General features: G+C 39.1%; 1 long non-coding RNA gene across 3 annotated transcripts; it reads right to left on the reverse strand.

Annotated features, from left to right (window-relative positions):
* Window positions 1–3,606: 3,606 nt before the first annotated feature.
* LOC135197111 (uncharacterized) lies at window positions 3,607–18,233 on the reverse strand. 3 transcript variants are annotated; one of them, XR_010310557.1, is made up of 5 exons: window positions 18,084–18,233; window positions 17,130–17,256; window positions 15,956–16,215; window positions 4,828–4,946; window positions 3,607–4,658 (listed from the first exon to the last, which is right to left on the reverse strand). It is a non-coding gene; the product is annotated as an uncharacterized LOC135197111 (long non-coding RNA). The 3 variants fall into 3 exon arrangements; XR_010310560.1 differs by having other exon boundaries at window positions 16,110–16,215; window positions 18,084–18,232; XR_010310559.1 differs by lacking the exon at window positions 18,084–18,233 and adding an exon at window positions 17,426–18,043.
* Between the last annotated feature and the right edge of the window lie 476 nt (window positions 18,234–18,709).

The raw sequence follows: 18,709 nt of genomic DNA on the forward strand, positions 1-18,709 counted from the left end.
AGTTTGCACATATCTGTACATTTCAAGCCATTGATAAGGCAAAGTACAATCTGATGACTTGCAGGAATGTGCACACCTGCATGCTAGTAGCTGTAGTACTGCCTCTGGTGCAGGAGGGCCTTGTAGCCATTTGATGGCTAAGGTACCATTATCTATTTCCCAGCCTGACTCTGTTGGATTTGGTAGAACAGGATAACGCTGCAAACACTGTCTCCAAATTGCAGATTGGAAGTTAGCCCTTTGTACATGCATGAAAAGGGAGTCCTGGCATGGTGGTAAACTGCTTGACTCTATTTCTCCCCGCTTAGCACAGAAGAGTTGATGGCGAAGTGAGTTCACTGACGTTGTTTTTGTAGCACTATTGTACATGCTGCAGGTGATTATCTGCAGTTTTTCAAATAGGTCCGATGAAACAGTTGCATTGCGGCCGAGTTCACAATATGTAGCTTTGATATGTCCCTTGTTTGAATTTCAATATTTGTTAATCATTGATTTTTTTCCACTTCCTGCGAAGGCGCTGACAGTGTCGCAACCAGTGAATGCATGCATGCCAATTAAAGCCTCACATACTGCTGTTCCAAGTGCCTCACTAAGTTTTTTAATGTTAATAAACTGAGTTCGGGTTTTTTTCCCACATTTCATATACAGTGTACAAGGGATCAAGCTACTGATACCTAATGCTATAACCAAGACATCTGAATCCTCTGCATTGATAACCACATTCTTGATCTCAGACTCAGCTGCATGTAAGGCATGCAGGAGAATGCGAGTGTCTGCTTCTTCCTGGAGACACTCCAAATTAGTTTCAACTTCTGATAATTCTTTAGTTAGTTTGTAGCATTTTTCTTCGCATGTCACATAGAGTACAGTATCATTTAAGCTTTCTCTCAGAGGAGCTTTTTGCCACTCATTTACCAAGAATTTGATGAGGTTTTTCTTGCTTGCTTGATGCACAACAAAGAATTTTTCTCCATTGTTGAATTGTGTGGCCTGGAGCTATATTGCTTAGCTGTATGCCCATTCCTTTCACCTCTCTTTGCCTTTGCAAGATCCTTGATGGTACTTATCACGATACACATCGAATACTATATCAATGCGTTGGCTTCCGCTGCCTTCGTGGATAACCTGAGAAAGGACAGAAACAGCCAATTCTGCAAAGGTCTTATCTGTAGGTTTCATTTTCTGAATTAATCCCATTCCATCAATTATGGTTGCTCTATCTACAGGAATAACCTCTGTTGGTGTGATCATCTTCATAAGTTCTTTTGCCAAGACACTTTTGTTAGTTTTTCTAATTGATCCATCCCCATATGCTAAGGACCATGGCAAGGGTCCCAAAGGATGTGACAATACCTCTTTCATGTCTAACTCCCTCTTTTCTGCTACAAGAATCATATGAGCAAATAATTTTCTGTCAGCATTAAGAACAATATCCTTTGATGATCCAACTTTATGAATTGTCTTGTATGCATCAGAAAATGTCTTCAGCTTGAGCTTTTTCATTCTTCCATGGAACTGTTGCTTAGAAAGATCCCCTTCAATACGCTCACGCTTGAATGTTTCATAAGCTGCTTCTCCTACTTTTTCTGCTTTAAGGAGATCTTTTGCAACATCTGGTGGTGCAACTTTCCCACTTGCTAGGTTTACAAATTCTGTTTGGTCAGGGTCGAAGGGATTGATCCAATGACTTTCCATTATTTCAACCAAAGAGCTTACTTGACATTCATCTTTTTCTATTCTTTTAGGTTGAAGATCAGGATGTGTCAACTTTGATTCACCTTGTCCTGTCATTTCCCTGATCTGCCAAAGGAATTTGCTTCTGTACTCAGCATTTAGGTAATAGAGCCTCACAGCCCCACTCTTCAGGCTAAATCCTTTGGTTCCTCCAGGTGTCTGGGTGTCTTTAGTTACCGTTTCTTCAATTGCTTGATCAACGGGAATTCTGCCAAAAGGATTTTTGTCCCCAATCTGAACAGAAAAGGCACCTTTCATGAACTCGTCATAGACATCTGGATGATCTACATGGAGTCTTGACATTGTAGCATAGTAATAGGGTAAGAACCTTGCATAGTTAATTTTATCATATGCAAAACACCAACAAATCATTTTTCTAACCATGGTAAGATGGAGAAGCCAATTTCCTTCTCTAGAAGCCCTAAGCAGACCCAGTAGTATATCAACCATATCCAAATATGATACCCAAAATGCAGAGAGTGTGTGCTGACTGGTGAGGATACCAAGATGTTCATAAAATAATTCCAGTATTCTAGCAAAGTGGGAGTTTTCCGTAGATTGTCATAAGCTGAATGAGTTATGCTGCTATGGAAGTCATTTACATCATAGTTTAAAAGGTGTTCTAAATGTACCATCATATCCTTATGTTCTGTCTCAAGCCACACAATAAATCTCTTCCAGACAAGTCTCATTAGTGCCTCATATACAAGCTTGTGGGCTCTTACAGCTCGATTGTATTGTCTACCTTCCATGACAGATGAAACAGAGCCCTCTGCAACAACTTTAGCCTCAACACAAAATCCCGCAGCCCAGCATCTTCAAAACGCTTTCCAATTACGTATTGATAGTAAGTTGCATATGAGGTGGAAATCTCCCATCCTAATTATTACATTTTTGAATTCATCATGTTTCCACACCACCTCAGTAACTTTAGAATATATTGCCTGGTCAAACACACAAACAATTTTTGGCAATTCAAGAGATTGCATGATTTGAAGAGACTGATGGAGTATTTCATTAATTGTTGACATGTCAGTAGCAGGAGCATTGATTGTGGGCAAGTATCCAATTGTGTCTTGGGATATATCAATATCATCTCGGATAAGCATGTTAAAACCTGTCCAGCTGCATACTGTTTGAATATTATTGTCGAACATCCTTAACATAAGCCAGATGAAATTCTTAAATCTTGCCTCTTGAATTTCATGAGTTGCATCAATTTCAATGCCATCAACACATGATGGTCCCAGTTTTTTCCCTGCATTATACACAGGAATTAACTTTGGTGTAGCACTGATGCTTCGCTGTTTTGACTTTGGTATGCTTGGCTTTGTCTTCATTGGAACAGAACCTTCAACCTTTGCCTGAATGATGATCCCGTTAACTCTATGTGAAGTACCTTCTCCTGTAATTGTTTCTTCCAGGCGATCAATATTATCAAAAGCCAAAGTAGTGAAGACATGTGGTGAAATACTTTCAGGTAAAGCAGGTCCCTCTGCTGAAGCTAACTTCTGGAGGCAAAGGGCTGTATCAATTTCTTCAAGCAATGTATAAGAAATACCATGACAGAATCTGTTCAGAATTTGAATAAGTTCAACATTGCCAGTGAGTGTCTTTACAGCAGATGGCAGCAAAATGTGTTTTGGAGGTTTTATTTTGCCATGAGATACTGCATAAATCAAATCACTGCCAAATGAGCTGATAAGTCTCTGTACTCTTCTTTGTGGGTCTATATTTTAATTTCCTCCAGTCAGCAAGGTAGTAGAGAAAACTGTCTCAGAGAGACAGGCAGCTCAAAAGGTTCATCTGTACTGGGAGGCGGCCAAGACTGTTTGAAATCATGATTTTTATGTCAGTCCTTATTTGCATAGCAGCTTTCATAACTGTCTCTGGAGATTTGCTTGAATTTGCTGGTTGAGTTTTTCTTGAAGCCCATATGCATGTTTAACAAGTTCATTTTTAGACATACTGTCAGGGTATAACAGCAGTCTACCATTAGTATTAGACACAATGTGTAAACTCTCACCAAATTCAGCTTCAAGTTTACGACGAAGATGTTTCCTTGTACTTTTTCTCACACTATCTATGCCTAAGGATGTCAATGATGATTCTATTCGTGATACAAGATATGTCATTTCTACAATTTGTGGCTTTGGAATTATATCATTTCGAATATATGTATACAGCTCCTCATGTGCCAGCCTTTCTGCATTACAATATGCATCTTCTTCAACACAGTGTGCCTCTTCCATATCAGTACCTTTGCTTTCACACTTTTCTACAATTTTATTACTTTTAGCCACCTTCCAGGTATAAGCTTTATAACATGTTGAATGTAATGTCCTTCTGAAGCAATTAAGTCTGTACTAAGAATTGCAAGCATTTTTTCATCCATTTTTACTAAAGCAGCCCTCCTGAGAGTGTCATTTGCGCGAAACTCCTGGCATCGGACCAGGTTTTCTCTAGTTCCTGATCCACTCTTGTACTTTGTTCTCCTTCCACAAATGATGCATTCTTCACTGCTATAAACACTTAAACTACTTGGTTTGCCACGAATGGATCGCCGAGAATCATTTGAGGATAATTCTATTTCATTATCACTTTGTTGAGATTGTATAGAATTTAAACTTCTTTTCATTGTGAAGTAACTATGGCACTTTCTATGATAAAGAACTGGAGGTATTTCATCATCTTTCACACCTTCAGCCAACTCTAAAATACCAACATGTTGCCTGATTTTGGCTGCATTGAGAAGAGTCTGCCATGAGCTGATGTTCTTTGGAGATACAAGGGCTGACCTATCAGTAGTACAATGAATCATACAGCTATTGCGAATTCTTTTCTTTGGGATGGGACAGCCTTCATCTTCAGCAGTTTGGGCCATGTTGGACTAGAAGAGCTTGTTTTCTACTTTTTTTATTTATCTGCAAATGAAGAATATACATACTCAGAAGATCATATACATGACCAAATGGGAAGTACTGAATTCAAGTCAGTTCATAACTCAATTGATTGAAACTGCAGGAAATTGACTATTAATATATGTAAATGATTTTTGTAAGTCATTAACACGATAATATTTGTCAACCTTACCTTCGCAATGCGTGTGATGTATTGCTTTCAGATGTAGAACAAAATATTGCATGCAGTCTTATATCTAAAAAGTGGTGAATTATTCCCTTGCCATTGTTTTTTACCTTTTATTCCTTGCTCTGTAAAAAGGGAAATACATTTCTTGAAAACAAAATTAATGGATAAAAAGAAGCAAACATAAACACAGCAGGAACAAATACTCTTGTTGCATGATAACAGGTGGTAATACTTTATATAAACATTCCATGGCTGCCAGTGATTTATAGCACTTTATATGAGTCTGTAGGCCTAAATATCACTAGACTAAAACATGATGGAAACGAACTTTCCACAACAATCAATGGACTGCTTGAAAAATTTCAGTATCCTTAATTGCTTCCCTTCTGACGAAGTATTAGCTATGTGTGAACAGAAAGAATTAATCGACGTCGGATAGGGTTGATCGACTCGTACCGATTTAGTGTAAATTGTAAAGTAGCTTGATTATACACAGAAGCATGCATTCTACATCAGGTTATTGTATATCATTATGTTCCCTAGACAATGTGGGCAGCATCCAAAATCATTAAAACTCTTACTTGGTTCATTGCATGGTCATACCGTTAAACTTAATTACGTAGATACCAAAAAAATATTCATTTTTGCTTTTTGCTGGTATCAAAATCCGACCTTGTAATAAACTTAGGATAATAATATTTGCACCAGTGGTTTGCCTATGATATGTGTACAATCTGATAAAATTTCAGAAATCTGAATTAAAAAATAATCTGTACACAGTCAAAAGAGTGTTTTCAATGAGACCTTAAAAATTCTTGTGATTATTTGGAATTAAGGGGCTACATTAGCCAAAAGCTATGCAGTTGACAATGTTAACATGGGTTTCCATATACTATAGACATAGGGGTATCCAGAAATGGGAGTTAAGTTTACTCAGGTCGGGTGGTACCTTTTTCTGAAATTTGAGTGTCTGGCTCAAGGACTATAACATCAATCCTACATTACTGCAACTTTTCTATTTATCAACATGAAAATTGCATTTGTATAACAGTTATATAACTGCTACAGTAGAAAACATAGACAAAACGCCAGCCAAATAAGACAAAATGTTTATGTGTTGAATGTAGCAAATAGTGTCACTGGAGATGCATGTGACTGCAGAGTTTACATAGAGTAAGGAGGAATCTGTACCAGACTGGTATAAGAGCTAATACTGAAGTGACAAAAAGATTATTTTACAGCGGATGGCCCCACCATGAAGTAAGTTGAGTATAGCCTGTTATTTTGGTGACATGCTGGATGTGAAGCAAGAAGTGGAGCCAGTAAGAGAAAGAGTAGCAGCTGCCTTAATAAAACAGAGGAACTGATGACCTACTAGTTTTACATAAGAGTATCCCATAAGTATAAACAGAGAAAAAATTCATTATATGTGGGACCTGCATTTCTCTATGCAGCAGAGACATCATTACCTGAATTAGAAAATAGAGGAGTGTGTAAAGATGTGACTACACAATACCTACTGATCATTGAAGTGTGTTATGTGAATTGCATAATAAATAAGGACATAGATCACAGATTTAGTGTCCAAGGGCTGGCTAACAAAGTGAGATATCAAAGACTAAAAGAGTTTGTTCATGTAATGAAAAAACAAAAGGAAAAGCCAGACTGGAGAAGTGGAAGATGTGGAGATGGCAGAATCCTAATATGTGGGAATGAAAAGATGATCATAGGAAAGGGAACAGATGGGAATTAAAGCAGAAAGGGCACAAGAAAGAAAAAAAAAAGATTATCAGAAGCTCAACCCCTCTATGAGGAAAACCTGACAAGCAATGAAATGAGGATGCAATGGTATAGTACTTACAAAAACAACGTTCACATAAGTATCCAATACCTGGGTAGTACATACTAGTCGGATTAATCTTAGACAAAAGACATGGTCTCTGAAAGGACATACTTTGCTAAAAAAAAAAAAAAAAAGGAGCTGTAATTCAGTGATCAGCTGTGGTTCAGAAGCAACGAGATAAAGATACAGTAATAAGCATATCCTTGTATGTGTAGAGCAGTGCTGAGCAATCTAGGAGGATAATTCAGTGACAGGTAACAGACATTTGCAACAGAGATCTTCATCCAATCTTTACCCATTCTTACCATCTTTATCTAATGAGGCATTCAGATTTAAGGTCATGGGTCATGCAATCTGAGCTGTTCCAACTTCTGTGGCTTTCAAGTTGAACTTAATTACTGATAATATTTAAATATGTCAACTTGGAGGTCCCCTTTTATCTTAATCAAAATTGAATCTGCCCTCAATTGGAACTACAGTGGTGGCATGTTAAGCCATGCATCTGGAAGGGAGCGGGTGGATGTCAGATTCATGATCTTCTTAATGATCATACCCTTAAAACTATTTTCTGACCCACAGCTAGATATCTAGGGTACAAGAAATTACACCTTACCTTATATTATGTACCCATTGCTTTCCTTCTTTGCCAATTTATAATAATGTACCAAGAGGTACAATCCATGACCATACTGAGTCTAAGTCTTCATTTTTTATTAACCTCAAGACTTTGGCTGGTCCTTCTTGACCTCAACCAGCATGCCACTGATCCAGTTTTCCCATATGTTAGCAACTGAACAGAGGTCATCCAAGTAAAGAGCTACTCTGGCTTAAGTAATGGATTTGTGCTGAAATGAATATAATTTATCTGAATAGTTTGTTTCGTATATACTACTAATCCCATTTCTTTACAAAAACTGTCGACCCACCTGGTTCTAACATGCAACTAGTTCAGAGACCACACAGAGAATGACCAATTGTCAAGATAGGTGCCCTGGGACCCCAGTGCACACTCAGATGTTAGAAAAGGGGACTCTTTTTCTCTAGTGGGTATGGAGGTTACTGATGCTGCAATTCAAGCTATCATACTTAAAAAGACACTTAAAAAGACAGAAATGGGTCTGTGGAGTCATTTTTCAGTAGATTGGGGACTTTGGATCCAGGGTTTGTTTGTGGGCTGTCATAATCTTCTGCTTTGTAAAGCATAGGTTCTAGTAGGGTCTGAATTCCTTAGCTGTGGTGATATGAGCAAGATTAGTGAGTTAACTTATAGTAAAGCATCATTCTTGTTCATTGCTGAACCTACTGGCCAATACACCTATTCTTGAGAACATCCAGGAACCTGAAACTTGACCACAGCAGCTGGAGCACTATTCAGTCATGAAAAGAAACTACCACAAAACAACTGGAGACGAGTCTAAATGTATACTCTTGATCTTAGGAATAGTAGATTTGACTGTAGGGCTTTTATGAATGTACTTTATTGTTGTTAGGCACAACCCCAGTATGAGGTAAACTTGAAAGGAATCTCCAATGATATGTGACCCAATGCATATGTCCTTTACCTAATTTGGAGAGGTAAAAGCAGCTTTCTAAAGTGGATTTCCTTAGTACTTCTGATTTGTGACTAAAAAGACACCTTCCAGACTGGTTGGGATGGCCTTAGGTGCCCTAAAAGAAAGGAAGGTTAAATGTTTATGGAAGTAACAGAATATCTCACAATTTCCTTATTACAGCTCTCAGATCCACAGCCTATGTATACTGGCTGGCCTAGTCTACTTCTTGTTATCAATGAATTTGGTTTGGTCTTCATTTCTCACCCACCTATGTTATCCTCTGATTGTTAACATATTGTCAAAGATTCCCTCCAGCAATCTCTCTGACAATGAACCTCTGTAGAAAACAAGGCAGAACTATCACCATGCTAGGGGTATGTACATCCCTGGTTCCTACCACTGTATAAAATCTGTGTCAGTAAGTGGAACTAAAATATTGTATGTTGACCCTTCTGTCTCTTTCGCTGTTGTTGGTACTTTTAGGTGATCTAACAATTCATGCCATGTCTTTCCTCTAATGATGAAAACTCTATCACTGAGATCTTGAAAGAGATGAACATAGATGATGTGGCGGGATCACAAGCTAGAAAAAAAAAATCGATCCAGCTGCCAAACCCACCCTCAGTCACACTTTCTTCTTTACACAACAAAATACAGCAGGACAATTGACCTACACCTATACAAAAACAAAACAAAAAAAAACAAAAAACTCTCAAAACACATGTACTTACCAATCAATCCAGTTACTATGGGCTATCCTGTGCTGTCTGCTGGTTAAGGTCACTGGGACACCAACAACAACACCAACAACAACAACCAAGAACCATGACACCACAACCCAACACATCAACACCAAGGACTACAACCCAACAACAATCAAGGAACACAACCACAACTCAACAACACAGCAACCAACCAAAGAACATAACCACAACCTAACAACACAACAACCAACCAAAGAACATAACCACAATCTAACAACACAGCAACCAACCAAAGAACATAACCACAACCTAACAACACAACAACCAACCAAAGAACATAACCACAATCTAACAACACAACAACCAACCAAAGAACATAACCACAATCTAACAACACAACAACCAACCAAAGAACATAACCACAATCTAACAACACAACAACCAACCAAAGAACATAACCACAACCTAACAACACAACAACCAACCAAAGAACATAACCACAATCTAACAACACAGCAACCAACCAAAGAACATAACCACAATCTAACAACACAACAACCAACCAAGGAACACAACCTCACACATAACAACAAAAGACCACTGCACAAACAACACAAAAAATCACAACAGCACAGGCACAACAACTCTAAGCAAAAACACTAACTTAACAACACCAAATAAAACACAAAACTCAATCAACTTCCAATACCTTCAATAGACTCCTCCAACACTACTACCTATCACAGGCTCTCACCAAAGACTGACTGAAAAACTCCCTCAAAACACAGAACTCTAACAATCAACAGCACCAGCAGACAGCCCAGAACCCACCAACAACCAATTCAGTCATTAACTATCCATACAGCAATTACACCCTCTCTCTCTCTCTCTCTCTCTCTCTCTCTCTCTCTCTCTCTCTCTCTCTCTCTCTCTCTGACACACAGACGTTGTCAAATGGAACTCCATAACTCCTCCATATTTCCTCCCCTATCACATTTGACAACGTCTCCTTTCACTCACAACACCCACACTAAATAGCCTTCAGCAACGCCCACGGATGCTCAGATGTAGGTCCCCTGGATCTTGTTTGAGGGCCCTCATACACACTCTCAGTTACACCGCCATCAACTTCTCCCAGATCACTTCCAGTCAGACTACCATTACTATCTCCCTCACTACCATCCTCCCAAATCCCATTCACTATCTCATCTACCCCTTCCAACTCTTGTCCGAACATCTCTCGTAACTCTGCCACCAAATCACTTACCTCATTTACGCTCCTGCCAAACTCCTGAAGAGACTCGTTCATACTGCCAACTACATCCTTACCACCTGATTCCCTTCCTGGTGAAACTTCACTAAACCCTGACAATTCAAACGCACACACGCTATATGTATCATTCCTCCCCTCAAAGTCATCTGTATTACACTGTGTAGCCTTATCCACCATTTTTACCCTAACACTAACCCCTCTATCATGCAGTTCACGCTTCTCCCTTTCATTCCCTTTCCTTACCTTCTTCCGCTTTCTTCCATACTCAACCAACACTAACTGCCGATCTTCCAGACCCATTTACTCACTGACACTCGGCTCACATTTATTCATTTTCAACCACACACTCATCACATTCTCCTGAACATACTGCCGCACACTAGAGGACCCACCCAACTGAATTGCCTTTTCACTTAGTTTCCTGAATTCCCAGCCTGACTCATCCTCTTTCGCCTACACACACTCGCCACATGACCTTCCATTCCACATTCAACACATTTTGCACGTGTTTTTCTTTACAGATCCTAGCATAATGCCCGTCTTCCCGCAGTTTGCCGCAAACTATGTTCCATACAGGTACCCCGACATTTCCACTAGCTATATGCCCTACCTGTCCACACCTATAACATTTATATACCCTATCTTTCTTACACTCACTCACCAAATGCCCTGTTTTGCCCACACCCAAAGCACGCTCCTAACACCCAACGACATTCATTCTTCCTGTGTCCTGGCTTACCACGTCTATAACACTGATCTCCTCGCTCACGACTAACTGACCCTGCTCTTCCAACACTCGCACTCCTATATCTTTTAGGGCTAACTACACTCACATTACTTGCCCTAATGCTCCTATCTACCACTCGCCCTGCCATTCGCCTCGGCCCTTCCAAAACTGCCTCCCTATAGCTTCTAAACTCTGGTACAACCTCAGCTACTTCAGTCCTAACACTAACACTTCTACTCTCTTTCATACATCTATCTAACTTGTAACCCTCTACTATTTCTAAAATGTCGTTCCATGTTAACCTTTCAATCGTCCATCACATTTTCTCCTTACGTTTCAGATTTATAAACTCATATACACTCTCTGGTACAGTCGCCAACAACTTTCGCACTAACTCCTTACGCTCATTTATCCCTTAGTCCCCAAACTTTTTCCTGGCTAATGTTTCTAACCTACAGACATACATCGGCAACGACTCACCAACATTCATTCTTGCCTCTTCAAAATCTTGCTTTCTCCTATATCTAATGCTACTCTTTATCCTCTTTGCCTGTTCTACAATCCTAGCTTTTACACTCTCATACGGCACATTCCCTACACTCATCATAACCCCAGTCAAAAAGCTACCTAACTTTGTTATCCCCATAGTTTGCCTCACAATACCTCTCATATTCTTTAAAAAAGTCCCCTATGTACCTACTACAATATTCCTCATATTGTGCACATCGGGGTACCTCTCTCATATACACAGCCTTTCATACTTCCCACTCACTCTCACTCTCACTTCTGCTATTTCCATTCTGACACCTCTTTCCCTCTTCCGAATACAGCGAATCCACTTCCATACTCACGTCCATACCCCTGACTACGCTCTTCTTACCCTTCTTCTTTCTACCTACCTGTTTCCACTCACAGCTATCCAAATCACTCTCAGCACTTTCCCCAAAGTATTCTGACCTAGTCTCATCCTGTCCATCACCCTAACTAACTAACCTTCTTTCCCTTAGTCTTCTTTTTTTCCTCAGCCACTTTCTTATTCTTGTCCTCAGGTTTATCCTTATCCTGTGTCTTCCCCTTCTTTCCCTTACCTATCACAACCGAATCACCTTCGTCACTCGTACTCTCATCTACTCGCTCTTTCATTTTCTTTACCACTCCTGGCCCGTCACAAGACCCAGTAGGCCTACCTCCTACAGCTCCCTCTCCCACGAATCCCTTCATCATTTCCTGCATCAGCTCTTGCACTGCATTCATCATTGCCCCCAATTTTTCATCCATTTTCTCACCCATTCTCTCTTCCGCTCCTTTCACCTCTTCTTTCATTTCCACTTTCGCACTCCTTAGCATTCCTCTCCTTTCCTCTAACTCTCTCTCGCTCCTCACACTCTACCCTCAACTCTCATTCTCCACTTCCAACCTTCCCTTAGCTTCCCACGCCAACCGTAACTCCTCCTTCAGCCTCTCTATCTCCTTCAACCCTTCTATCCTCATTTCTCTCCAATCCATCACAACTCACTACCCCAATTGCCCTGCAGCTGCCGCACCAACAGGCCCTGTTCGGGCGCCAAAAATAATGTGGCGGGATCACAAGCTAGAAAAAAAAAACAAGTGGCAAAACCCTCCCCACATTAACCTAATCGATCCAGCTGCCAAACCCACCCTCAGTCACACTTTCTTCTTTACACAACAAAATACAGCAGGACAATTGACCTAACCTATATAAAAAAAAAAAAAAAAAAAAAAAAAAACAACTCAAAACACATGTAACCAATCAACCCAGTTACTCCGGGCTATCCTGTGCTGTCCGCTAGTTAAGGTCACTGGGACACAACAACAACAACAACAACCAAGAACCACAACAACACAACCCAACACAACAACACCAAGGACTACAACCTTACAACTCAACAACAACACAACAACCAAGGACACACACAGCAACCAACCAAAGAACATAACCACAACTAACAACACAACAACCAACCAAGGACAAACCTCACACATAACAACAAAAGACACTGCACAAACAACACAAAAATCACAAACAGCACAGGAACAACAACTCTAAGCAAAAACACTAACTTAACAACACCAAATAAAACACAAAACTCAATCAACTTCCAATACCTTCAATAGACTCCTCCAACACTACTACCTATCACAGGCTCTCACCAAAGACTGACTGAAAAACTCCCTCAAAACCAGGGTTGCCAAATAACTTGACATCCAAACCGCGGTGCAAAGCCTCAAAAGTCGCGGCAGTGGCTTCAAAAGTAGCCCAATTATAGCAACTTAGCCATCATTAAATTGGTACTAAAAACTATTGATATGATATTCTATAGAAACAAATTAGGGGGCCGGGGATCGAAATCAATCAACTAAGCTTTTGTAGAAGAGTATAATAACGAAAAACTTATATAATTTTTATTCAAAAATACAGAAAATAAAGCCGAATATTTTTTGCAAAATTAAATACTAGTTGAATGGCATTTAACAAAATTAAAATGAGCAAAATAAAAAGAAATAAAGAGATTTGTGGTTCATTCAACATGATCATAAAATGAACTAGATTGTAGTGCTTTAATCATAGTTACATTTGGCTCAAAATTTGGACATTGGCATTTTTGTCCTCCTCCCCTCTTGAGTATGCATGGCACTTCTTATATACAAAATTGCCGTTAGGAGGTCATGTCCCATTCTGTTCCTGAGGTCCGTTTTGATTAAATTGACCTGGCTAAAAACTCTTTCTACATCAGCATTGCTGATAGGAAGACATAATATCTTCAAGGCAAATTTGATCAATAGAATTGATTGATGTATGACAAGCAATGCAAAGTGAAAGTGTCAAATCTGTAGCTTTTTTATTGTGATCTGTTTGCTTGATTTGCTGAGAAGATGTACTAGCAAAAAATCTCGTAGCATTACTTTCTCTTGCTTTTATATATGCTTTATGTACCAGTATTAGAATGCTTGATTAAATCTGAATGGTGGGCTCTTATAACCGTATTACAAAACCGACACCTAGCTTTTGTTTCATCTCCAGAAACACTTCTAATCCAATCTTTCAAAAGTTCCTCGCTCTCCCATTTTGGGTTATAATGTTTTTTTATATACACTCCAATTACACTTCTTTGGCATTTTGAACTAAGTCAACCTTCTCACTGAGTGGTAAAGATAAAACTGATGTCTAGCAATGAAGTCTTAAAGTCTTAACTGGCAAACGCCATATAGTCTGGTCTATAAGGCGTCAGTCAGGCGTCAGCCTGTCTGGTATACCAACTTAATTAATTACAATTTTTCATCATTATGGTTTAAACTGTCTGTGAACTATTGAAATTTGAAATAGAATAATCGATCTACATTTCCACTTTGAAATTATTATAAAAGACATTGCATTTTGTAGAGACCATTTAAACAATTTCTTGGAGCCGCGGTTTATTTCTTCCAGAGTAGCCCAATTTTAGGCAAGTAGCGGTACCCTTTTATAACCCGCGGCAAGGTGTTCAAAAGTAGCCCAATTGGGCGGGTAAACCGCGGGTTTGGCAACACTGCTCAAAACACAGAACTCTTAACAATCAACAGCACCAGCAGACAGCCCAGAACCCACCAACAACCAATTCAGTCATTAACTATCCATACAGCAATTACACCCTCTCTCTCTCTCTCTCTCTCTCTCTCTCTCTCTCTCTCTCTCTCTCTCTCTCTCTCTCACAGACGTTGTCAAATGGAACACCATAACTCCTCCAAAATGAAAAAATGAAAATTTCCTTCTTCAACACCAATTTCTGGAATCCTCATTTTCTTGTCAACATAAGGCTTGGTATGCGATTCTGAAACTAATGGAACACTTGAAGCTCTGGAAGGAATGTAGGTTCTGATGTTGAATACACAAGCAATATGGGATTTTCTCTGACAATCTGCCTGAAAATATTACTAAAAGGTATATTTCCAAGACTGTATCATTGATTGCTGATGGTAAAAATCACTAAGAATGAGTCCTAACAAGGTGCAGAGGGTCAAGGTTATGGTTGGTTGATGAATTCTCAGTCACCTGGTCAGCAGGCTCAGGTCTTCTCTGGTTTTGGAGATGACCCACATGTCCTTTTTTAGGTGCTGACAAAGATTTCTCTCAGACATGAAAGACACAGTTTTGCAGCTCTACCTATGGTCTTAGGCAGAAGCCACTAGATATTAAAAATGACTACCTGGTACATCTCCCAGCAGGTATCCTAATGCCACTAACTGGAAAAGTGCAGTAACCATGGCAAAAAGAAACTTAACATTTCTCACAATTCCTCTGAATAACAGTGTCTATATTTCCACAAAAAGTACTTATAAAACTGGACAGAATCTGCCTGGACTGGCACATAATGACCTCAGGTTTTTATGTGGGATCTGCAAAGAGTATGGCCCAAACATTAAGAAACACAGTAGCAATCTCTGTAAAACTGATACCAAGTAAGACTTGATGTTCCTTAGAATTGGGTTCCCATTCCTCCTTCCTACATACGAAACACTTTACGTTAGATTAGGCAGTGAGTAAAGAATCTAGGCTAGGTGGTCTATAAAATAACCTAATAAAGTAATGCATATGATTGAATGCAGTTGCCTTATGAATTCAATCTCATTTACTTAGCAAGCTCAATGAGTGAGGAGCTGAAAGTTGCGCAATGATTGGCTGGAAGATTTAATGAGTTAGTTTCCCCTACCTGAAACTCATGTTTTCATTTAAGTAACAGGAAAACTAACCAGAACAAACACACTCAGTTGAGTGTCAGACTTTACAGCCAAAGATATTTTTAAGCGAGGTTTTTCCTTTAATAGAGTTAATAGTTGAATAGTTTTCACCACACCTTTCTGCCTTGTGTGCTCTACCTGGAGCTACAACTCCCTTAAACCCCCCTCGAGATCTTTTATCTTAGATGCGATTCTATCTCTCTCTCTCTCTCACTTTTTCTACTGTAATTAATGCATTTCAAAATGGTGTTTAGTCTACAATTCACACAAATTGATTAAGAAACATCCACTTACCTTGAGCAAACAGTACCTCTTAATTTTAATATGATAAAATATCGATCTCCATATAAGGTGAGAGGAGGACTGAAAGGCAGGTGAATAAGTTAGCCACTGACTTTCCTGTTTCAAAATATGCTCTGGACTTTGTGTTGATTGGTTACGGGTATACCTTTAGTCTTGTAGCCTTGTTGCTGGGGATATTTTGCCAGGAGTGCAGTAAGGGCGAGGTACACTTTTCACTGCTTGAGTCTGGTTGTTACATGGTGGCTCTCAGTCTGAAAGGAATGACTGCCATTAGAGATCACCAGATTAGCATATTTTAGTTTACTGTATATTGGTTCCAATAAGTTCAAAGAATACAAACCATTGCTTTCCCACTCCCAAATATCTTTTCCAGAGGGAAAGTAACTGAAGTAGAAGATTAATATCAGCAATGAAGTAGATATATACTGATCCAAAAAATAAAATAATAAAAAATAACACTGGCATGTCACAGTACCAGGAGTGAAGCAGACATCTGCAATCTGCAAGACACATCTTTGGAATAATGTTCAATAATAGAGCATCAAAAATTTTAATTTCTAAGAAAGGAATTTAAAAAACAGAATAGAACCTTTTGGAATACAGAAAACTTGACAATGTTACCCTGCTTTAAATTCATTAAAATAAAATTTCAACAAATCAGAAAAGATTTTTATATGCTACGTATAAATTAACTAAACATCTCTAAAAGAAAATATACATTTATTTAAGAATAAAGTTCAATATACACCACATTTGCAATAAAGTACAGGCGGTCCACGGTTTATGACGGGGTTGCATTCCTACGCTGTGTTGTACACTGCAACATCATCGAAAATTGTCAAATATCCTTAGAAAACCCTAATTGTAATGCTTTGGGTGTATTGAAAATGGTGTAGACAACTTTTTTTGAGTTTTTCATAAAAAAAACTAGATTAATATCATTTTGCTGTTTTGGAGCCATATTTGTTCCATCAGATTGGCGTTATAAGCATCGTAACCCCGGAACATGCAGCATAAACCTGGGAAATAATTTCTAATGAATATATTTGAAAAGTGTCATAACCTCGGAATGTCATAACCCAGAACCGTAATGAACCGGGGACTGCCTGTATATCCTATGCAACTAGTCTGTCCATACATGAAATGAATGTTTCATAATACTTACCTGAATCTAATATTTTGTTAAATTTGAGGTGGAGGTAGTTTTTAGCATTGAACTTCTTTTTTATTTTTTGGCTATGGTCCACATTTCTCTTGCTGTCTCCATGTCCACTTGGAATTTCATGGTATTTCTGAAAAATAAAAATCTAATTAAAAATATGTCCAAAAAAGTTAAATAAAAGATGTATTTAACTTATTCTAACATCCCCATGATACTTCTTCAAGTTCTGATTATGATTAGGTTAAGGTTTACTGCAAGTTTTTAAAGTGACATCACACACAAGATAAGGACCTAGTAACCTTGGTTATGTTGTGGGGGAAAGTCCCCCAATCCCGACTCCAGTAAGGACCAGGTGCCCTCGGCTCGATTACATGAAGTTACAATCTTTTTATCTATTTAAATTCACAGTGCCAAAGGCTAGGTTAGGGGGAGGGTTCAAGGGCAAAGAAACCCATCCTGGTAAGGGAAAATGACCTAACGGTGACATAGCGGCCACCGATCCCGGAATATGGCCACCTTCCCGAAAAAGTATTTGAATTCGCTGCCATAAGCATCAGTAAAGAGTTGTGGCCCATCCTGGCAGCACACCGAGATCTGTACGTTCCTCTAGAAGTAAGTGTTTTCTTCAAAATGAGTACGAAATAATGGCATACTAATTAAAGCGTCTTTCTGGAAGGTGGCCACTATGTCCGCCGTTCGGTCATTTAACCTAAAGTAGCCTAAGTTAGGTTAGGTGGGGGTCCAGAGGTGCTGAAACCCTCCCAGCCAAGTAGGGACACAGTGCCTTATGTTAGCCTAAATGACATACCTACTTCCATTACTTCTCTCATTTTGCATTTTGGGGCAAATGCAGAGTAAAGGATCAGGGATACAATAGGTCTAGCCTATTTCATAGGTCTACTATAGAAGGTATAGGTAGTATTTCAGCTACCTAGAATATGACCTACCTAGACTTACCTTTACCTAACCCACACTCGGACGCCACGTCCTAACCTGTCCAGGGGGTTTGGTCCCCATTCCTCTCTTGGACTCCCCACCAAGCAGCCTAGGTACCTTGTAATGTGCACACAAAGCTTGGGCAAAGTAAAATTAAATTTTAAAATGGCGTTACCTTATAGTTGTAAAACCTTACCACCTATACAACTTAGGTATTTAGGCTATCTACTTTTATTGGTTAGGTACAATACCCTACTAAGTAGGTAGGTAAGCTTGGGGGTAGAAAAGCATTGGCACTTGGCAGTAGGCAGCAGACTTCTGGACTACTGCTACTTCCCATATGTTGGCAAAATAATTCAAACACAATAGGTAATTAGCCTAAATATGATTACGGGATTAGCTAACTTAATATCTATCTTAATTACAAAATAAGACAAGAAGGAATAATCACTAAAGTTGAGCTAACGTTTACGAAGGGATAGTAGTAGTTGGAGATACAATGACCTGGAACGGCTCCCTGTTTCTGCTTTGAAAGTTTTCTATTATTTCCCTGTGCTTTTATAAATACTTTTTCCTGCTTTCAATTTATTCACTACTCATATCCGTAGAAAGTAGAATTTTATCTATAGCTACGACGAGTATTAGTT

Source organism: Macrobrachium nipponense, chromosome 18 (assembly GCF_015104395.2).
Source record: "Macrobrachium nipponense isolate FS-2020 chromosome 18, ASM1510439v2, whole genome shotgun sequence".
Classification (NCBI taxonomy): Eukaryota; Metazoa; Arthropoda; class Malacostraca; order Decapoda; family Palaemonidae; genus Macrobrachium; species Macrobrachium nipponense.